The following is a 24,369-nucleotide window of genomic DNA, read 5'->3' on the forward strand; positions in this document are numbered from 1 at the left end:
ATGATAATCAATACATATAGCATTTATAATTCAAGTATTAATTATTTAATAACAGATAAAGGTGGGAATCATAACATCTTATTTGACCATATATCATTTTGGGTATTACAAATGAAAATCTATCTATACATCTTCATCATATAAAAGTTGTGTTTTGAGTACTAATTTAGAATATTTTAAAATATATTTGTATTAAACAATATAGTGTATTAATAATAATTATAGGATTTGTAACTTCTTTCAAAATTAAGAATTGTATTAGTAATAATTATGATAATTTAAAATGGCAGTTACAATCTAATCACATTGTTGTGTGGGGAAATAATTTTTGTTGGGTTAAGCGTTAGTAATAAATAGAAATCCACCATGTATATATTGATGAATTAACATAATTTTCACACAGCGTGTGTATCTTAATTTATTTCAATATATTAAAGAATTTATGTACGTACAAAATTATTTTTATGCACATAGGAAATCACTAACTCTCATTTAAGAACCAAACAAGTATATATGCGTATTACATAGGTTAAAAATTTTAATCAAAAACTCATCTATCTGCCATTTTAGATTAAAAGATTTAGTCTCTTTTAATTTAATAAGTATCGAGTAATATAAAATTATTTTAATTAAATGTCATTTCATTTCTTTGTAACACTCAATTTAATATCCAAAAATTAATGCTCATCATTATTTTACCGTTACATATTTGCTATCATGAATTCTCTATGAGAATAGAATAAAAAGTCAAAATATTAAATTCTCTTATAAAATTAATGTGTGTCCGTATATAGTTTCCATCCATCAATCAATTTTTTAATTAATTATCCAGTTTTTGATACTTATTATTCACATTTAAAGGTGCAAATTTATGACTTTAATTTGGAGAAGTTATAAATCATCTCATGGTTAATTTTTTATCTATAAATATGACGTTTGAAGACTTACTATCTACACATTCCTACTTACCTCACACTTAAGTTTGATATTTTGTTCATATCTTATGAAGAAAGGTCGACATCATGGAATCATTCTTCACATCGGGTTATAGTGTGTTTTCATTACCGTGCGGTATGTTGTTTATGCGCTATTTTATGTTTGTATGCAAATTATATAAAATCATTAATTATATTTTTTTTGCTTAGGGCGTTATTATTCAAGCAACTTTTCTGTGAAGTTTACACGAAAGGTTTGGTGCAATACTTAAGGAAGTGACGTTTTTTCGTACAATTTCATGTTTATCATTTGTTGTATTTTCATTGTGGTTGTGTGTTTTGTTTTGTTTATTTGTTTTTTTTTTACTCTTCACGACGGCAAATTGTATGAGAGAATGAGGTAGAGGGGCACAGCGTGGACGAAGGCCGATATGGTGAAATTTCGGTGTAGCATCACAGCTGGCATATTCTTGTCCAATTTGCATATTCATATTTAGTCTTTTTCAATAATAATATTATTAATAGTCTTACTAATTGTGGATTGGATATTAGGCTATTCATCAAGTTTAGACTTCCCCATATTATTGGTCTTTATATTTTTGGTTTAATCTTCTTCAATAATTATATTAGTCTGATGAACTGTACTTTATTCCTTTTGTTATAAAGATGAGCTATTAGGCTATTAAGTTTAAGCTTGCCTATATTATTGGTCCGTTATATATTTGGCTAAGCGATAGCCTTCACTAATATATATTACCATCTTTTTGGATCACTTATATAAGACGTTATTACTATATCCTCTGTCCCATGGTAGAAAATTATGCTATACTACATATCAGTATTTTTTCAACATATCTATATAAGTTGAGTTATGGAAGTATTAATGCTCTTATAAATTAAATAGTATATTATAACTTAATTCTTTTTTAATTCATTTTTAAGTTTTACTTTAATATTGCCTGAATCATTTAGCTATTGTTTTATATTTATTCCATGTCAATTTTTAAAATTTGTTGTTATTAAATGGGTCAATTAATAACAAAATAGTAATAAGTTGATTTATAATTTATTTATTCACAATTATGAAATTTTTGTATGGAAAGTAGTTCGTGAGATGTTATAATTTCAATTAATTCTAATATAGGAATAGTATTTTTATTTAGTACTCCATGATACATGGATTATTTTTTTTTCTTCGAAGAACTTAATGAAATGATGTTATTTCAAATAATTTCCATTCATGTATTATGAATCAAAGCTTTCCAAATTTTTATGATTCATTCTTAATTATTTCATGTTTAATATATATGTTTTAGCCGTATAATTCATAGTTATTATATACATTTTTTATAATGTTTTAAATTTTTTTTAAATAACCTATAATTTAAAATTATTATTTTAAAATATTTAATCTGTGCATCGCACAGGTGTGATACTAGTGTACATAAACTACAAGATAGGAGAGCATTAGATCAACGTCCTTTTTGTACAACATTAATCTCATTCATTAGATTTATTTAGATTTAGGCCATGTTTTGTAGAGTTGATAACTCATCTAGGAATGAAATTGTTTCCATCTCGACATCTCCACCGAGTAAAACGGAGAAAAAACCACCATCTACACCGGACGACATTTCTTCCATCACCAGATAAAGGTAAAGCTACAAAATTAAACCCTATTTTTTGTTTTCAAAATTGCATGTTTAGATTTCAAATGATTAGCTTAAAAAATTTAATTATGGAACAAAACTAAAAAAAATTGGGGAAAATAGCGACTAATAAAAACATGCGACCAAATTAGTGTTTACCCTAACATATTTGCGAGAATTTAACTATCAATTGTTGTAATCCTTTGTTACACAGCTTAGAAATTGTGAAAGAGATGAACAAAGCTTCCAAAAAAATTAAAAAGGTATATTACTGACAATAAAATAAAGTTCTAGATAATTTAGATGAACAACTGTTTAATATTGCATTTTTCTTCAACCTTTTCATCTTTAATAACGGACCAAGTAATAAGCCTGCTCATTTAAAAAAAATCAGAATAAAACACTATACAATGTGTCATTAATTTAAACAAAATGCAGTTGATAATGGAATTATCTTCTGTGTGCAGGGAATGATATCAATGTACAAAAAGTATTGCAGCATATGATCTACACGTATGGCAAGTCAAAATTTGAAGAGAAAGAACCAAGATAGCATAGCAAAGGTAAATGTGTATTTATAGAACCCAAATCAGCTATTTAAATTTTTTTTATTAAAAGCAAAATTAAAGAAACAAAAAAAAAATCTAATTTACATTCTATTTGGAGGAGATGATCTAAAAGAATAGAAATCATGAAGGAGCCACGTTAGGAACAAAAATGAGATAGCAATAGAAGCAATCACATATAAAGGTATGAAAATTGCATTCATTATATAGGAGCTAACACAGATAACATAAAACTAATACAGAAATAGGAACATCGGATATTTCCAGGAAGTAAATGAGTTTATATAACATTTGCAAATAGTGAAAGTCGGAAGAACAGTGAGTGAAGAAGAATGGAGTGAGAATGTATGAAGAAACTGAAGTAGATCTTTGTTGCTTATAATGTTTAAGTGATTTCTGTTGCAAAGAGCTTGTTTAGTGATTATGAAGGGTTAGGGCAGGGTATTCATAGGACACAAAGAGTGCAAGCTGGTTAAAAAAAAAGTGCAAGTTCCCAAAAAATCACAATCATGAGAAAGACATTTCATATAATAAATCAAAATATCATACTCCCTCTGTCGCAGATAATTTAGGACAATTTAACAGGGCATAGATTTTAAGAAATGTAATGGAAAGTGAGTTGAAAAAGTTGGTGGGATGTGAGTCATACTTTTAAAGTATTAGTTTTATAATAAAATGTGAGTAGGAATGAGTTAGTGGAATATGAAGTCCACTACCAAAAATAGTAAAAGTGAAATGAATCAAATTATTTGGGATGGACCGTGTCAAATTATCTGGGACGGAAGGAATATCAGTTAATAATCTTCATTGAATGGTCTTTAAAAATAGTGTGTAAAATATTGATAGGATTTAACAGATAATCTTTCGATTGTATTTAAACTGTGATATACTAATAACTCCATTCTTTGTGGGGAATATTACAATATTTAATAGTGTCTCTTTTTGTTTATAGAAAAAACATTTCAGGAAATATTAGTATATTTAATAAGCTCTCTCACTATTTGCATATAGAAATTAATCTCTCATTATTTCAAGATTACATATTCCAAATTTTTATATATATGACTCCTAGTATGCTGATTAATTTATTACAGTATCTCATTGGAAACAGACAAATGGATCTTTGACAGTTTTCCCTCTCTTTCATAAATAATTTTCGGATTTATATATAGGAAATGTTTAAAATATGAATATTACTAACATACTCCCTCCGTCCCAGATTTGTAGTGACATTTTGTCATAAAAGTCCGTCCCACATTTGGAGTAACATTTAGAATTTACCATATTTGCACATAAAATTTTACCCCATTATTCACTAAAATTACACCCAAATGCCATTATCTACATTAAAATAAATCAAAACAAAAATAACAAACCAAAAAGTCAAAAAGGGACCCACCAACTCACTTAATTTATTACCCACTCCATCATCTCACTTCATTTATTACACACTCCATCATCTCACTCCACCAACTCACTTCACTTATTATACACTCCATCTCTCACTTCATTAATTACACACTCCACCAATTCCTTAAAACCCATGCCATAACTAAATGTTATTACAAATGTGGGACGGAGGGAGTATTAAATATTTTTTCTAGGACAAAGTGCATTGGAAACATAAAGCGAGCTGTCACAGGATGAAATTTGTAATAGAATAGTGCTTCATGCATACACTCTTGACTCTATAGGGTAGGGATCCCCTACCTGTATAAAATGCCACAACAAAGGATACATGCATCCACACCATAAATTAATTTCATATATTTATACTCACAGGATGAAATTTGTAATAGAATAGTGCTTCATGCATACACTCTTGACTCTATAGGGTAGGGATCCCCTACCTGTATAAAATGCCACAACAAAGGATACATGCATCCACACCATAAATTAATTTCATATATTTATACTCCCTCCGTTCCGCAAAGATTGTTCCATTTTTCTATTTCGGTTCATCCCACAAAATTTATCCCATTTCACTTTTACTATTTTTGGTAGTGGACCTTATATTCCACTAACTCATTCCTACTCATATTTTATTATAAAACTAATAGTTTAAAAGTAGGACTCACATTCCACCAACTTTTTTAACTCACTTTTCATTACATTTCTTCAAATCCGTGCAAGGTTAAAGTGGGATTATCTTTGTGGAATAGAGGGAGCATTATTTTTTTTTTTTTCATTTGTAAAATGATTGGTTTGATTCATCCCCACTCTACATCTCTAACTCAATTAATAGGCACTCTACATCTCTAACTCAATTAATAGGCTTGCAGCCTTCTAATAATCTGGATACGCAACAAACAAATTAGGCCATAAACATTTTTACTTTGGACAAACTGGAATTTACAATAATAGTAATGCAGGATTTTCTAACATTTGTAAAAGACAAAAAAAATTAATTACACACTCATTACTCATTTTCCCGCCCAAAAGGATGTTAAAGTAATTTTATCCCAACTGCTACTTTTAAGTACTCTCTCCGTCCCATAAAAGATGTTTCACTTTCCTTTTTAGTAGGGCTGTCAATTTTTGACACGACACGATAACACGACACGAACCGGCACGAAATTAATGGGTTTGAGTCAGAGCTTATCGTGTTCGTGTCCTTATCGGGTCGACCCATTAAGGACACGAAAAATTCGTGTCGTGTTCGTGTCGGGTTCGTGTTATCCGTTAACGACCCGACACGCACGATTTGCCACCCCTACTTTTTAGTATAACCCATTAAAGATGTCATATTACTATTTTTAGAAAAAATTCTCTCCTATAATAATATAGATATTATATTTTCTCTTTCCACCTAACACACAAAACAAAACCTTCTAAAATCACGTGTCGTCCCACAAGTTTGACATCTTTTGTGGAACGGAGGAAGTAGTATAGATTTGAAATATCCCCAATATAAATATTTATTTATTCTTTTCCAATTCTGGTATGTGAACCTTGCATCCAAATAAAGAAATATGGAGTAAATACTACTCCCTCCGTCTCACAAAAGATGTCACACTTGTGGGACGATACGAGATTTTAGGAGGTTTTATTTTATATGTTTAATGAAGAGAGAAAATATTATTTTTATATTCATGTGAGAGAGAACTTTTTTCAAAAATGGAAATGTGACATCTTTTGTGGGATAAACTAAAAAGAAAAGTGTGACATCTTTTATGGGACGGAGGGAGTATAAAATGTGATGAGTCAGCCACATTAGGTTATTGGCTTTCTATATAAAGATAAACAAGAGGCATGCAAAAAAGAAAACAAAAAAAATGCAACTCTTGATTGTTCTATCCCTTGCCTTCCTAGCAGCATGCCTCGTCTACTCAATGCGGCAAGGCCGTAGCAACGGCAAGTCCCCTCCGGGCCCCCCCTCGTCTTCCGATAATCGGAAACATGCTCCAACTCGGCCGAAACCTCCACAAGTCCCTTGCCCGCCTCTCCAAAACCTACGGCCCCTTGATGTCCCTCAAGCTCGGCAACCAGCTCGCCGCGGTAGTCTCTTCGCCCGAGCTAGCCAAAGAAGTGCTCCACAAACAAGGCCGTGTTTTCTCGAAGCCCTTCACTCCGCACGCGGTCTGCATACTCGGCCACGATGAAATCTCGATGAACATGCTCCCCTCTAGCTCCGAACAATGGAAGAAACTGAGGCGAGTAGCGAGAGAGAAGCTCTTCTCCAACCCAGCTCTCCAAGCCAACCAAGAAATCCGGCAGGAGAGGCTGCGAAAGCTCGTCGAATACATCACTAAGTGCAGCGGAGAGGGCCGAGCAATGAACGTCGGAGAAGCCACCTTCACCACCATGACAAATCTCATGTTTGCTACCATTTTCTCCATCGAACTCATCGAGTTCGCCTCCACGATGCTGCAACTCCTAAATCGAAATTCAGGGATCATGTTAACGCCATCACGAGGTACATAGGCGTTCCGAATGTCGCCGATTTCTTCCCCATCTTTGCTCCATTGGATCCGCAAGGGATGAGGCGAAAGCTCACTTATCACCTCGGGAGTCTGCTCGAGTTGGTGCAGGGCCTCATCGATGAGCGGTTGCAAGCAAGAACGACGTCGTCTTACCAGATGAAGACCAATTTCCTCGCAACCCTGCTAGACCTCTCCGAACGATCTGAGTATAAGTTAAGCATTAAAGAAATCAAGCATATGTTTGTGGTAATTTTGATTAAACGTTATGACTTTTCGGACAATTTACGATTTAATTTATCTATGTAATTGTGATAAATTATTTTTAACTTGTATTCTATACATGTTAGGACATAATTATTGTAGGATCAGATACAAGTGCAGCCACATCGGAGTGGGCAATGGTGGAATTACTACTCCACCCGGACAAAATGGCAAAGCTGAAAGCGAAGCTCAAGAATGTTCTTGGAGGGAAGAAAATGGTGGAGGAAGCCGACATCTCGCGACTCCCATACTTGCAAGCCACCATCAAAGAAGTGTTCCATTATCACCCGTCCGCGCCTATGTTAGCTCCTCGTGCAACGGAAGAGGAAACAGAAGTGAGTGGATATATAATCCCCAAAGACACTAAAATATTAGTCAACTTTTGGGAGATTGCAAGAGATCCGAGCATATGGAAGAATCCAGAGAGTTTTGAGCCTGAACGGTTTTTGGATAGTGAAATAGATTTTGAGGGCCAACATTATGAGTTGATCCCCTTTGGTTCAGGACGGAGAATTTGCCCCGGAATGCCACTAGCTGCTCGCATGCTGCAATGTATGGTTGGAACAATGTGTCATAACTACGATTGGGAGCTTGAAAAAGGGGTTGTGTAACGCCCCACTTTTTCGAACCCTAATTTTTGAGTCATAAAATTTTTGGCATTAAATGCTTTTAATGCTATGAAGTATGTGGATTAATTGATGAGTGGATTAATTGCATGATTTTCCTTGTGACCTAATTGCGATTTGGAGTTGAGATTGAATTGAATAATCAAATATGTTGAGTATATGACGTGGCTGTTGAATAGTCAAAGATGTGGAATATATGACATGACCGTTGAAAGGTGAATGTGTTGAGAATATGAGGTGAAATTAAAAATGGTGGACTTTGTGACGTGATTGTGTGAATATTTTGATGCGGGGTGAAATATATTGTGGCGAATTATTTTCCCAAGGGATGAGTGAGACTAAATAGGATTTTCATAAATATCCTACACATATTATTGGAATTTTCGACCCCTAGTATTATTGAAGAAGAAATACTATTTTTCTTGGATTTAATTAATTGCTTGGGATATTTATCCAAATTAAATCCAACGTCCAAATATTCTCTAATTCCTCCATGGATTTTTCGACCCCTATGCTTACACATGGAGATTTCGAAAATCTCCTATTTATGAGATAATGAATTATTTTATTATATTATTTGATCCCTTATTTATTCTCTTCCATGAATAAATATAAATATTCTAGTATATCTTACCGTATCTAAGGAGATCTTGTCATATCCTATTTAAATTAGGAATTTAATTAAATTCCTTGTGGAAGGAGCTAAAAATTACCTATCCCCCATGTATTTGGGAGGATTTATTATTTTTATTCTGCTCCGTGATATTTTATTCTACTCCGTAAAATACCCAAATAAAATCATAGGCTAATTAAATAGCCTAAATTTCGAATACTCCCCTTATTTCTCCAAAAATTAACGCCAACTACTCCACCAAATCTTCTCAAATCTTTAATTTATTTAATTAAAGATATTATATCTTGCACTCTATAAATAAGAGTGAAACCCTAAACCTAAATAAAAAAAAAATCGCCCCCTCTCTCTCTCAAATTCACGCCTCCCACTCTCCCACTCTCTCTCAATTTTTCTTCTATTTTTCTCCAAGAGTTCTTCATCTTTTGAGAAGAATCCAAGTTGAAGCCTCAAGAATTATTGAAGAATCAAGATTCTACTTTGTTTCTACCGATCGTTTTTATCAAGAAGAAGTATTTTGATTTATCTTTTCTCATCTAACCGATTAATCGGTGTTCTTGAACCCTCATGCATATAGATCGAGTGAAAAGGGGAAACCAATTGATGAATGGGATGCATGTGTGTGTGTGAGGATCGTGCGTGTGTGTGTGCGTGCCTCGGTGTGTGTGCGTGTGTGTTTGTGTTTATGCGTGTGATGTGTGATGTGAAACACTCATGCTTGACATGTTTCGACGGTAGATCTGGAGTTGTAATGCGAATAAAAAGTGATATGATAATCATGTCTTGATTTTGAATGGTGATATTAAAACGAATTGATGGGAAAAGGGAAACGTTGGGGACATGCATGATTTTTGAATCAATGATTGAAACTGATTTGTAATACACATAATTTAAAGGTGATAACTCGCGCTCACAGCGTGATAGCAAAGGGAAGAGAATACTTTCGATCTAAGCCGTCGAGGTGGGCTTTTCTTTTAAAATAAGGACATCGTTCTAAATCTTTATTGATGAGAATGAAATATGTGTTATCATGCCGTGATTTGTTTTGTCGTGCCTATCCCTTGTGGCTATGCCACTATTGATTTAATCGAATTCGGATCCTTGTAGAGCCGCAAACTCTACTTGGGTTAGTGTACACCAATGTTAGACCGTGTGCTGGCGTACGGGTTGGCCGGTCTAGTGACCTGGAATGCAGCCGCATTCCTTGTCATGTAGAATGAGGATATGGTAAACGTCGATGAGAAAAATGGTTGCGCGACCGTGATTTTGGATAAAAGGAATATTTTGATGCCTCGGGCATTTCTAAAGATAAAACCCCGATGGACACTTGGAAATGACATGATAATTAATATTTTGATAAAACTGTTTTCGGCACGAGTGCACTGAGTATGTTTATAGTACTCATGTAACAGCCCGCCTTTCTAGGGTACAATAAATGCGGCGACTGCTATCAAAACGGACTTGAAAGAATTTAACATAGGCTAGGGTTTCATTTAAAGAGTTTTGACCAAAGTATTTAAAGGAACTATCAGAGCAATAAGTCAACGGTTTAACCTAGAAGCTTTAATAAGTAAAAGAAAGGTACCATAAATTACGACCAAAAATCTCTAGAGTTTAACATAATTTCCAAGAAAGCCACAAGAAGTCTAAAGCTTCCAAACCGAAGGGAATAAGTGCAAAGTATCCAAAACAATACTAAAGTGTATCAAAAATTCAGCGGAAACGACCAAGAGAAAGTGAAGCCATATATGAGGACACGACTACACTCGAAGTTCAAAACATCCATCTTAATTAATTAATATGCTCAACACCCGCCACCGCTCGTCACCATTCAACCTGAACATAAGGAAAACACATGCAGGGCTGAGTATTTTGAAATACTCAGTGAGCTCGTTGCCAAAACATTTTATAAGTTATGCCACCCTTACCATGGTGAACTCAAGTTTTAAGTAGTTAAGAGAATATCACGAGTATCACAATATCAATATTTCCATAGACTGACCAGTCAAACAACTCCCCACTTTTCTCATCAAATTCCACAATCACAATCGCAATCTTTCCATGGTGCGATGATTCACTTGGATTTTACATGATTTTAGAGGATAGTTTTACTTGGTTTTGATCATATATTGTGTACTTAGAGATATGGTTATAACTACTTCTCTATTATGTTGGTATTTTGACCATTTTGTGAAGAATGTGTAGAAAAATGTACAAAATATGTGGATGTGCAGCTGCTCAATGTTCGAGACAGCTTATCTGGAGATTTTGAAGTCTGATTCGCATGTAATGAATACCATTCTCTTTGTCTTCGAAAGAGCTTCACGTGGATATCTTAAACGTCTCAATCGGAGTTCGGTAGAAGAAGTTATGGCCGTTTTACCAAGACTGCGCAGAGCAGTGACATAGCTGGCGACCCGCCAGCAAAACACGAAAAAAACGCCGTAAGCAGCTGGCGACTCGCCAGCTTCGACGCACACCCAACCTGGCGACCCGCCAGCTTCGTCGGACAGCTTATTTTGGGCCCAAAGTCCACCCTAGGTATATATATGCCTAGGAAACGCCTCCAAAAACAACTTACACGTCTCCTACCCCAAATATACCACTTTTTCACCTAGGAAGAAGAGAAGAACGAGCAGAGGACGAGTATTCATCGCAAGATTGAAGACGAGACCTCCAATCCGCCCAATCCAATTCTAGGAGTTTCTACTTTTAGTTTTATTCTTGTTCAAATAATGTTTTTGAATATTTCTTTGAATATTTCTTTGACTTTTGTGTTGAATATGAGTAGCTAAATCCTTCGTAGAGTTCTACGGTGGAGATACAATGATTCTTATGTTTAATTGATTTCCTTTTTCTATGCCTTGGCTCATGTGGTTGTTTGGATTTCTTCTGTGCTTATACATTTATTTGACTGATCACCTTATAAATACATGTGGATTTTACTACAAGAACTGAGAAGTGAGTAGTTTAATTTGAAAGAGAAGAACTTGACGTCTTTGCCAATATAATCGAGAGATTTGAGCCTTTGAATGAAGCTAAGTATCTTAGGAGCTATTAGGAGTTGTTGCCTTAGTTCTAGGAAGGAGACTTCGGTTCTAGGCAGCAATCTACAAATTATATGCTTTGAGAAAAGATATAGTTTTACCTTAGTGATAGCTTAATAACCCTTGAGACCCTTTGTTGGCATAGTTAGGAAGTTAGTTGAGCATAGGATAATTGTTATCGATCCAGTAGGATTCTACCCTTCTCATCCTTGATCTACATCTGTTTTCTTATTTGCTTTTAGTTCTCTATTTGTTTTTAATTGTTTTTACCTTGCTTTTAAATAGATTTAGAAAAACAAAAATTCTGATTCATCTAGATAGTAGTTGAGGTTGGTTCGTGGTAATTAGGTTGACACTGATTGTCTCTGTGGATACGATACTCTTTGCTTACTATTTGCTACATTAGCCCCGTACACTTGCAGGTATACTTGTGTTAAAAATAAGTTGAGTCAAGTTTTTGGCGCCGTTGCCGAGGACAATTTTGTGTTACTATAGCCTAATATCGTGATAAAAATTAAGATTACTAATCTAGATTTTACTTGCTTTATTTTTCTTTTCTTTTTGAGTTATTCTCACTTTTGTGTTTTTCTTTTCAGGTTGTATGCTCACTCGCTCTAAGGGGCAACCATTAGAGTTATTCGATCCTGAGATCGAAGCATCCAATCGAAGGAGAAACGCTCAGAGAAGGCTCAACCAAAGGCGATCACTTTCGCCTCATAAGAGAGAACCGCCTATTCCTGTTGCAATAACAATGGCGGACAACGTAGAGAACAATGCACCACATCCAGATCCGGTAGTCCAACAGCTCCAACTACAACTTGCAGATTTGGTGAAACAAGTTAAAGAAAAAAATGAACAACAAGCCATGGTGCCAGTGCAAAACATGTACGCTTACAGAGGGGTAGATGACCCACCAATTGGCAACGACGGGATCGATGCCAATCATTTTGAGCTCAAGCCAGGATTGCTAAATATGGCTGAGGCTAATGCTTTCGCGGGGAAGGCCAATGAAGATCCCAACAAGCATCTTACTAAGTTTATTCAGATCTGTAACACGGTGAAGCTTAATGGGGTGAGAGATGAACAAATCAGACTAAGGCTATTTCCATTTCCCTTGAGAGATGATGCTAGAGACTGGTACGACAGCATGGGGTCAGGATCTGTTAAAACGTGGGATGCCATGGTAGACTTATTTTTGGAGAAGTATTTCCCACCCAGTGAAGTTCTAAAGAGGCAAGCAGAGATAATTCAGTTTCAGATGAAGCCTCATGAGACAATCCGAGAAGCATGGACTAGACTCAAGACACTGCTGAAAAGATGCCCCAAACATGGTCTAAGTCCGGGACACCAAGTCATAACTTTTTATAGGGGGTGTACTCCAGACGCAATGCGTGAACTGAATTGGAGCGCAGGAGGAGCACTCCTTCAATTAGGAGAGAATGATGCCATGCAAGTGATTGAGAGAGTAGCTTCCACTGATGAAGGATGGAATAATGAAAGAAACAAGTCATACAGGGTGGCCTCTGTTGTAGAAGATGATAGAATAGACAAGCTGTCTCAGCAACTAGATCTTTTAACCACTCAACTGGGGATCATGGAGATGAGACAACCTGTACCAGAACTGCAAGGAAGAGTTGAAGATGTGAACTATGTGCACCAAGGAGGGAACAACATGAACTTCAACAACTATCGCCTCAACCAAGGTGGTGGTAACTATAACAACTATGGTAACAAAGTGCATCCCAATCTCTCATATGGGAATCCAAACAATGCCCTACAACCACCGCCAGGATTCACAGTGTCTAATGGGTTGGTAGAACAGCAGAAAAAGCCTACTACTAAAGATATCTTGGCAGCATTCATGAATCAGACTACCAAGTACATGGAGAAAACTGACAAGTACATGGAGAGCACCAGTCAAAGGTTGGGGAAGGTTGAAAACGACGTGCAAAGCTTGAATGTGCATATGAAGAGCATTGATACTCAGATTAGTCAAATTTCTCAAGCTGTAGGTGTCCAACATCAGACAGGGAAATTTCCAGCACAGACCATAAACAATCCCAAAGACTGCAAGGCCATACACTTGAGAGGTGGTAACAGCTCTGAAGGACCTTCCATGCCTGTAGAGGAAAAGAAGAGTACTCCAGAGGAAGATGTCAGAGCAGAAGAGAATTCCAAGGAAAAGAATAAGGTGGACATTCAGACCAAGAAAGACGCAATGCCAGAAAAGCTGCCCCCTCCCTCCATTCCTACGACAGTTAGAGTGCCCTTCCCATTTGCGGTGAAGAAGAAGAAGTTGGATGAACAATTCTCCAAATTTCTCGATATTTTTAGGAAGGTGCACATTAATATACCATTGGTGGAAGCTCTGCAAGAGATGCCTACGTATGCAAAATTCCTAAAAGATGTGCTCTCCAAGAAGAAGAAGTGGATTGATTATGAGACGGTGAACATATCTGAAAACTGTAGTGCGATAATTCAAAAGAAGCTACCTGCCAAGCTTAAAGATCCTGGGAGTTTCAATATCTCATGCGTCATTGGAAATGACAGACAGACAAAGGCACTGTATGATCTGGGAGCGAGCATAAATTTGATGCCATTATCATTTTTCAGAAAGATGAAGATCGACACTCTCAAGCCGACTACAATCACACTGCAGATGGCAGATAGATCAGTCACCTATCCTAAAGGAATTGTTGAGGATGTTCTGGTGAAGGTACACGACTTCATATTTCCCGTCGATTTTGTAGTGTTGGATATGGAGGAAGACATGAATGTGCCGCTTATCCTAGGGCGCCCATTCCTAGCAACGGGAAAAGCATTGATAGATATAGCAAAGGGAGAGCTCACTCTCCGTATGGGAAACAAACGACACATTTTGTCTATCTATAATGCTATGAAGAGTCGTGAAGATGGGGAACTTGTTATGAAGATGGAGTGCAAAGCTGTGCATGTTGTGAAGGTCCAAAAGACACAAGCAATTGAGTCCGCATTGGGGGATTTTTCATTGCCACAGTGGATGTTTGGTTCATGTGGTGGATCACTTTCTAAACAAGAGACTGCACCAAATTCTTAAGTGAAGGAGAAGAAAACAAAAGTTGCAAATTCACCCAAAGTGGAAACCAAAATTTGTGATGAAGCTTTGAAAACTACTTGGTGGAAGAAGAGATTGGCTAGATCATATGCTTCCAAGATTGATAGAAAATCCAACACCACCATTTATGGCGTGACATGATGCAGCTCATGGAGGACGTCGAGCCAACGACGATAACCAAAGGCACTGTAGGGGAGGTAACCCCTAGTAGGTAACTTTTAATTTTATCGTTTCATTTTGTTTTTGGTGTTTTTTTTTGTTTCTTGCTTACTGTCTCCCTTCTCTACCAACTTTTCAAACTTATTCTTTGCTTAGCTTTGAATAAGTTTGGGGGGATGATATGGTGGATAGGGACACTAACGAGGTACGTATCTTATTGCTTTTGTTGCTTTATTTTGTTTTAGGATAGAATTATTTTGTTAGAACTCTTTGAATGCTTACTTTGATTAGTTGGGTTTTGAAATTGAATTGAAAAATTTGATAGTAATTTGGGTGAAGACTAGTCGTCTATGATAAAAGAACCTTCCACTTTGAGCTATCACTTGACCATTGACTTGAGAGTTTGAGTAATAGGATGCATAAGTAACGAATTGCTTGTTTGCCTTGATTCATGCTATTTGCCCAGTGAGACTTGAGCTTTTAATTCTTTCATGTGTGATTTATCATCAATTGTGTATGTGTTTCTAGAACTTGCTCCTTGTCTTCTTGAGTTTACATAGTGACCTTAAAGATAGGGGAAGATGTTAGGCCATTGTTGTTAGCCTCATTTTTACCTAAACACTAACCTTATTATATAATAATACCCTTAATAGCCAAGTTTGAGCCTATATTGCCTTTTCTTTGTCAAGCTAATCAAAGGGGTTGGGAATCCTAGACTCTAGAATTGTTGAGTTATGAAAAGAAGAATTTGGAGAGTTTAGTTGTTGAAAGAAATTGGTCGTGTTTAGCTTATCAAGTTGGAAATTGGTTGTACTTATAAAGAAAAAAAAAGAAAGAGAGAAAGAAATAAAGAACGAAAGAAAGAAAGGAAGAAATAAAAAAAAGAAAGAAAAATATAGTGTATAGAGAATAATTTGAGGTCTTTGGAAGTTGGGAAGAAATTAGACAAAATCTAGTTATTGTTGAGAAGCGTTTTGGTGAATGGTTGAAGTTGAAAGTGGATTGTGTAATATCTTAGAATTTCACATCTTATTGTGAATTTAGTCACTTTAGCCAAATATTACCCTACCTTACCAAAGACCTACATTATAACCTAAACAAAAGACCTTTCGGACTCTAGATTTATTGTCACACGAAGTAGATGAGAGGTTAGATATTGAGCAAGCGTATGGTAAACCATGCATTTTTGATTGATTTGAATGTTACTTGATATCCTATACACTTTTGAGTGAGGTGAATATACACACATATATATATCCCGAGTGAAGCATGAATTCAAGGTGATATATGAGTTAGTAGTAAAAGTGCATTCGACGGCTTAACTTGATGGAATTTGTATTCTGATATGCTCCTTTATTCCGTATTATTTGAGACGATGATGATGTCTAAAACTCTTTTGAATCCAAGTTTCTTCTAGTTCTTTTTCTTCATTGCTCGAGGACTTTGATCATATATTGTGTACTTTGAGATATGGTTATAGCTACTTCTCTATTATGTTGGTATTTTGACCATTTTGTGAAGAATGTGTAGAAAAATGTACAAAATATATGGATGTGCAGCTGCTCAATGTTCGAGACAGCTTATGTGGAGATTTTGAAGTCCGATTCGTATGTAATGCATACCATTCTCTTCGTTTTCTTCTGTGCTTATACATTTATTTGACTGATCACCTTATAAATACATGTGGATTTTACTACAAGAACTGAGAAGTGAGTAGTTTAATTTGAAAGAGAAGAAATTGACGTCTTTGCCAATATAATCAAGAGATTTGAGCCTTTGAATGAAGCTAAGTATCTTAGGAGCTATTAGGAGTTGTTGCCTTAGTTCTAGGAAGGAGACTTCGGTTCTAGGCAGCAATCTACAAATTATATGCTTTGAGAAAAGATATAGTTTTACCTTAGTGATAGCTTAATAACCCTTGAGACCCTTTGTTGGCATAGTTAGGAAGTTAGTTGAGCATAGGATAATTGTTATCGATCCCGTAGGATTCTACCCTTCTCATCCTTGATCTACATCTGTGTTCTTATTTGCTTTTAGTTCTCTATTTGTTTTTAATTGTTTTTACCTTGCTTTTAAATAGATTTAGAAAAACCAAAATTCTGATTAATCTAGATAGTAGTTGAGGTTGGTTCGTGGTAATTAGGTTGACACTGATTGTCTCTGTGGATACGATACTCGACTGCTTAGTTTTCAAGTAGTTTCGTTTTTCCGTTATCCGGCTTCGCAACCAAAGTTTCACCTTTTAATCACATAGGCACATATCACAAATTAGGTTCAATACTACTCTTACTCATGCATGTTTCATTACTTTTCCCTCCTCCCAACGATTTATCTTATCATCACTAATTAATCAAGATCATGTTTATCACACAAGATTATTTAGCCATCAAACACACACTACACAACACAACAACAACACACACACGCGGCACAAACATACACACGCCACACACACACACACGGCACACACACATATACATGTTCCCACATCCCTTTTTATCCCTCTTTCACTTAACCAAGATGCATGAGGGTTCAAGAAGACCGATTAATCGGTTAGAAGAAGAAAAAGAAGAAGTAGAAGAAGAACAAGCATAACTCTTAAACAAAAATACCTTTTTGAGAAAAACGATCGGTAGAAAACAAGTATTAGCCTTGATCCTTCAAAGTCCTTGGATTAAACTTCAATGCTTCTCCAGAAGATAGCAAAATATTGGAGAGTAGAAGAAGAAAATTTGAGAGAGTGTATGGGAGGGTGGGGGCCGAAAATATGGGGCTAGGGTTAGGGGTTTTGGTTCTTATTTATAGAGCTCAACAAGATCTTTAGGTAATTAGAATAGAATATTTGGTAAGATCTCATTCTCCACAATTAAATAAATAAATATTGTGAAGTAGGGAAGAAGAATTAACAAAAATAAATCCTAGGGCAAATCCCATAGGTTTCGAAAATTATGGCTTTTAAATAGCCAAGATTTTGTTTTTGGTATATTTTACGGAGTAGAATAAAATATCACGGAGCAAAATAAAATAAGAATCCTCCCATTCTTGGAGTCAAAAGTGGCGCCTCTATGCCTTTTAAATAAGACATGGATTTTTTAATTATTGACTAGAATAATTAGATTCTAGGTACGGAAGGAAATCAAATAAGGGATCAATTAAATAAGCAAAATAATATTTCCTTCCCACATGGGTGATTTTCGAAAATCACCTAGGAAAATAAGGGGCTTGATTTTCCTCTTTTGAAATAAGGAAATAATTGGCTCTTGGATTTTAATTTGGATAAATATCCCAAGGATTAAATCAATTCCGGAAGAAATAGAATTTTCCTTCAAAGGGGGCTAGGGTTCGAAAATTTCAAGAATTGGGTGACAAGTATTTATGGAAATTTTCTCTAATATTCTCACTCACCCTTAGATAATTAATTTACCACATAATCTCACAGATTAATAAAGCACATGCCACATCATTAAATCAATAAGTTTGACTTTTCAAACTTTCAACACAACCCTAGATCCGATTTTGACCATATCATCTCATGAAATAAATGCATTCTCGATTCCACGTCATCAACAATTAATTCTAGGGCTCTAAAATTAGGGTTCTAAATTCCGAGATGTTACATTATCGATCCCGTAGGATTCTACCCTTCTCATCTATGATCTACATCTGTTTTCTTATTTGCTTTTAAATAGATTTAGAAAAACCAAAATTCTGATTCATCTAGATAGTAGTTGATGTTGGTTCGTGGTAATTAGGTTGAGACTGATTGTCTCTGTGGATACGATACTCTTTGCTTACTATTTGCTACATTAGCCCCGTACACTTGCAGGTATACTTGTGTTAAAAATAAGTTGAGTCATGCGACGAAAGTGTGGCCACACTTTTCGCCCACGAGACCAGCCGACTAGCAAGGACGGCTCCCGATCCCACCGTGTACACAGCCTGGTAGGGTTTGTGGCCCGTACTCAGACCCGAATTCGTTTATAAATATCCATAGCCCTATAGCCCAATGGAGCGAACTCTCAAACTGGGCATCAGGCGCACAATGTCACAACAAAACAGACATAGGTATGACATAACAGTTAAACCACCCTTATTTCTCTACATTCATAAATTTGCAACATAAGAGAGAGTTTAAGAATAAAGCCCACCTCGACTGCTTAGATTTCAAGTATGTTATTTCCTTTGTTAACTCGCTTCGCAACCGAGGTTTCACCTTTTAATCACATAGGCATATATCACAAATCAGATTCAACACAAACTCCTAACTCATGCATGTCTCAACGCTTTCCCTTTTCCCATCGATTTATCTATCATCAATCAAGGCCATGTTCATCACATAAGTTCCATTCGTATCTCAACTCTAGATCTAATATCAATATATGTCACACAAGGGTAATTTGCCAACATACACACAACACGCACACACACACGCCATACACACACACACGCCACACACATGGATACATATTTCCATATCCCCTTTATCCCACTTTTACTCAAACAAGATGCATGAGGGTTCAAGAATACCAATTAATTGGTTAGAAAGAAGAGGAATCGAGTAGAAAGAAGAAGATTAATATGAGAATACCTTTTTGAGAAAAACGAACGGTAGAAACGAAGTAAAGACTTGGTTCTTCAAAAATCTCGAGGCTCAAACTCTATTTCTTCTCAAAGGATGGAGGATTAATGGAGAAAAGTAGAAGAAATTTAAGAGAGAGTGAGAAGAGAGGGAGAGGCGTGTGATATGGGGTGGGGGGGGGAGGCGATTTCTTTGGGGCTAGGGTTTAGGAGTTTCACTTATTTATAGTGCTCAATAAGATCTTTAGGTAAATAATATAGAATATTTGGTAAGATTTGATTCTACACAATTAAATAAAATATTGTGGAGTAGGGAAGAAGAAATAAAAAGATCTAGGGTTTCAAGCACGTAGGTTTCAAAAATTGTGGCTTTTAATTAGCCAAGATTTCGTTTGGTATCTTTTACGGAGTAGAATAAAATATCACGGAGCAAAATAAAAATAATAATTCTCCCAACTAGGGATTGGAAATAGGCGTGTTCTATGCCTTTTAAATAAGGCATGGATTTTTAGTATTAACTTAAATAAGATATGACAAGATCTCTTGAGGAATGAAAAGATTTGGTAGAATATTTAAATTCTAGGTATGGAAGGAAATAACCAAGGGCTCAATTAAAATAAAATAAATTCTTTCTTCCCAAGAATACGTGATTTTCGAAAATCACCAAGAATAAAGGGTGTGTCGATTTTTCTCATTGAGGAATAAGGAATAATTGGGTTTTGGATTTAATTTGGATAAATACCCCAAGAATTAAATTAAATCCGGAAAAATAGAATTTCTTCTCCAAAAGTGAAGGGGTTCGAAAATCTCAAGAATTAGGTGGCTAGTATTTATGGAAATTTTCCCTAATATTCTCACTCACCCTTAAACAAATAATTCACCTCATAATTTATTTAATCACATGCCACATCATATAATCAACAAGTTTGACTTTTCAAACTTCTAACACAAACCCTAGACTCGACTCGGTCAAAGAAACTCATGCAATAAATTCATCCATCAATTAATTCTCGTCTCCCACGTCATCAATAAAATTCTAGGGCTCTAAAATTAGGGTTCGAAAATCCGGGATGTTACATCCTACCAGTCTTAAAAGAAATTTCGTCCCGAAATTTGGTACCTTCATGGGAAGAGTTCCGGGTATAGTTCCATCATCTTATCCTCAAGCTCCCACGTGGCTTCTTCGGGCCTGTGGTTTCTCCATTGAATTTTCACGAAGGCAGTAGATTTATTTCTCGAGGTTTGGACCTTTCGATCCAAGATCATCTGGGGTTGCTCCTCGTAGCTCAGATCCGGGTTTACGACATCTTCCTCGTAGCGAATCACATGCTTCGGATCGAACACGTATTTCCGCAACTGCGACACATGAAAGACGTTGTGCACGTTCCCAAGGCTGGGCGGTAGCGCTAAACGATAAGCTACGGGTCCTACTCCTTCATCAATTTCATACGGTCCGATAAAACGCGGTTTCAGTTTCCCTTTAACCCCAAAACGCGTTATCCCTTTTGACGGGGATACCTTGAGAAAAACTTTATCGCCAGTGTGGAACTGTAAGTCCGTCCGTCGGACGTCGGCGTATGACTTTTGTCTATCCTGGGCTTCCTTCATTCGCGCGCGGATTTGTCAAACGACTTCGACCATCTCTTCGACTGCATCGAGTCCAAATGCCCTTCGTTCGCCAACTTCATCCCAGTAAAGCGGAGATCTACACTTTCTTCCATACAGTGCTTCATACGTTGCTTGGAAGCTGTTGTTGTAAGCGAATTCGATCATAGGGAGTGCGTGTTAGAGTTTGTATACTAGAAATCACGTTTCGAGTGATTGAATACTGTAAAACTCTTATTTTATTTTCCAATAAATAAAACAGATTATTTTTGTCATAATGTTGTTATGTTTTACATTTAATGGATGTTAATACATGTTTAAATGTATAAGTTAACTTAACAAAGTCTAAGTCTTTGTTTTAGTAGACCGGTTGTGGGCGTCGTCCACTTTATGGTAATACGGTCAGTTCTAAAAAAAGAAAAAGATGAATTTCACAACCTAGTTGGAATTTGACTATCCAACGAGAAAGGTTGCAATGTCAGTCCGCATATTTCTAAGCCTTACTGAAATAAGATGACATTGGTGCGGTATAGCACTGAACGGATCTAACAGCAAGACTTGCCTTAGGCTATCTACTGAAAGGCGAGGTCTTGATAAATATTTATTTCTTAATCAATGTAGGTTAGCATTGAGCATACGGTATTGATTATGCACTGCTTTGACTTATCAAATGGTGCGGGTTTTTCGTAACCCAATTATCCTGATATATTGGGTAGTGGTGATCAATATCTAGCGGTGCTAGGATTGCTATTATATTGAATCGTGCGCGAGCTGAGTCTGGTTTGATAATGTCCTCAAGAGGAGCGCGAAACAAGGTTTTATTATTCGGAACCTAGCTAGTTGGAGTGTGATTACTCTATGAATAATAAATAAGCGTTTCATGCTAAGTCCACTCTTGGAATTAATAAGAAGTTAATTAATTAAGTCAATAGCAGACATTAATTAATTAATGGACATTTTAATCTTAAGCACGGGAAATGAAAGTTAAACGGAAACCCGGATTACTTGTAATTTCGGATTTGGATGGGGAGAGTTCAATATTACTTCTGTAGTGGCTGCTCGTAATATTCCAATTATAACTTATATTAAATTGTGGGTTCAATTTAATTAGTAAAAAGTAAATTGGATGAGCCCATATCCAAAACCTTCCATAGATCCCTGTCTGTGCCCAAAAGGAACTTAATATAAATAGGAGAATAAAGGAGACGGAAACACACAATTTTTATTATTGTAATTTTCGAAAATTCCCCTCCCCAGCTGAGTAGATTTTCGAATTCCTCTCCTATTCCAAAAAGGATTTCTTCTGTCTTCTTTATTTAAGTCCTAGTATTCTAGTAAGATTAGATCACACTGATATTGGGATACAGTTCGGGAACCAGAGAGAAGATTTGTGGTCTAGTACTCAAAGAATCACGTGGAGAAGAAGCTAGCCATCTTCAATTCTTTGGAGAATTAATTAGGTATTTTTCTGCTCCGTAGAAAAACATGCTTTTAGGTTTCAATATTCTTAAAGCATGATTAATTCAAGTTATGAGCATGATACATGTGATAATTACGCGAATAGGTTTTGTCTAAATAATCTGCTAAATAGATCTGATTATTATGTGATTGTTATTTACGCGCCCGCTTCCGCTGCCAGTTCCAACAATTGGTATCAGAGCCAGTCTTTGGCTCTGATTACTTGGATTTAAATTTCGCGAAATTCATGTATGCATGTCTTATTTGATTTGGAAGCATGTTCTTGTGTTTTTGAGTATTTTTGTTTATGCATGTTGAACTCAAGAACATTCGAATCATAGAACTTGAATTATTCGAACGGGCGAGATGTGCGATTCGTCGACGCTTGTGCCGAGACGAATCGCACTACGTGCGATCGGAGTAGCGTAGTCGATAGAGTGGGAGCCGAGGGTCGACGACTATGGGGCGACGTGCCGGTGAGCAAGGGCTCGCGCGTGCCGCCGGCCAAAATCCATCGAAACCCTAGACGGCCCCGATCAATTTCGACGATGACCGACGTCGAATGGGAGCCGAGGGAAGTGATCACGTGGCGACGCGCTGACGAGCATGGGCTCGTGCGCGCCGCCGATCGAGACCACACACCCTAGCCGGAGCCTGCTGCATCGGCGGTGGAGGGAGGCGGAACGCGCTGCTCGTCCGAGAGTAGCGCTGGCCTTCTTCGCCGGAAACCCTAACCCTAACCCTAGAACCCTAGTCGCCTAGCCCTGACGTCGCCGGACCAAGAGCAGCCATGCCTCCCGAGGCAGCTGCTGGTTCTCGCGAGGATCGCCGGAGCAGTGGGAGCTCGACGGAGTTGGGCAGCCTTGGCTGCGCGGCTGGTTGACGTACGACGGAGGGAGATCGCGGCGGTTATACGCCGGGAAGAAGAAGGGATGAGGAAGCATCGCTCCTTCGGGCGCGGCCTTACGGCGGCGGTCGGGCGGCGAATTCGCCGCCCCGGCGAGCGTCTCCGAAGGATATCTTCAAATCTTCGTCGTGTAGATTCGTGCCAACCTCGAATCGCGAGATATTGACGAAAGATTATTTTGATGATTATTTAATTGATTAATTAATAGAAATCATTAATATAATATTATTTAATGAAATAAAATATTTTAGGAAGATTTCCCTAGATTTTAGGAATATTTGGATTATTTTCTATATCTATGGATATTTTATATCCTAGATGATCTAGATAAGAATAATTTAATAGTTTCCTAAATATAGTATATCTAGAATCTATAATAAGATAGATATATATAAGATTACATTAAATAATACTCCCTCCGTCCCATAAAAGTTGAGATAAAACTTTTGGGCACGGAGATTAAGAATTTATATTAAATAAATAGGAGAGATGAAAAAAGTAGGAAAGATAAGAGAGAGTAAAGTAAATGATGGAATAAAGTAAGAGTGATTAGATGTTTTGTCTTTTGTTAACAAAGGAAATGACTCAACTTTGTTGGGACGGACTAAAAAGGAATACGACTCAACTTTTATGGGACAGAGGGAGTATAATTTAATTCTCTTCCTAATCTTGAACTTGGACATTATATGAATTTAATTTTTCATGTCTAATTAAGATTATAAATAATGTACTTTATTTTAGATATATCTTATAGTATTACATGAATAAGAATTAAATTCTAGATTAATAATTCCTAAACTAAGATATTAAAGATAATGAAAGATTTAATTATCCAGTCAATTAAATACCAACAGAATTTAATTAGTCTTAATCTGCCTTAAGGCTAAAGAATAATTAATGAAAAACCATAACTCAAATATCTAAGCGATA

General features: G+C 36.3%; 1 pseudogene; it reads left to right on the forward strand.

Annotated features, from left to right (window-relative positions):
* The first annotated feature begins 6,425 nt into the window (after positions 1-6,425).
* Positions 6,426-24,369, forward strand: part of LOC148932819 (carnosic acid synthase-like) — a 74,154-nt pseudogene continuing 56,210 nt past the window's right edge.

Source organism: Salvia hispanica, chromosome 2 (assembly GCF_029641045.1).
Source record: "Salvia hispanica isolate PSC_SH4W2 chromosome 2, Shi_PSC_v1, whole genome shotgun sequence".
NCBI lineage: Eukaryota > Viridiplantae > Streptophyta > Magnoliopsida > Lamiales > Lamiaceae > Salvia > Salvia hispanica.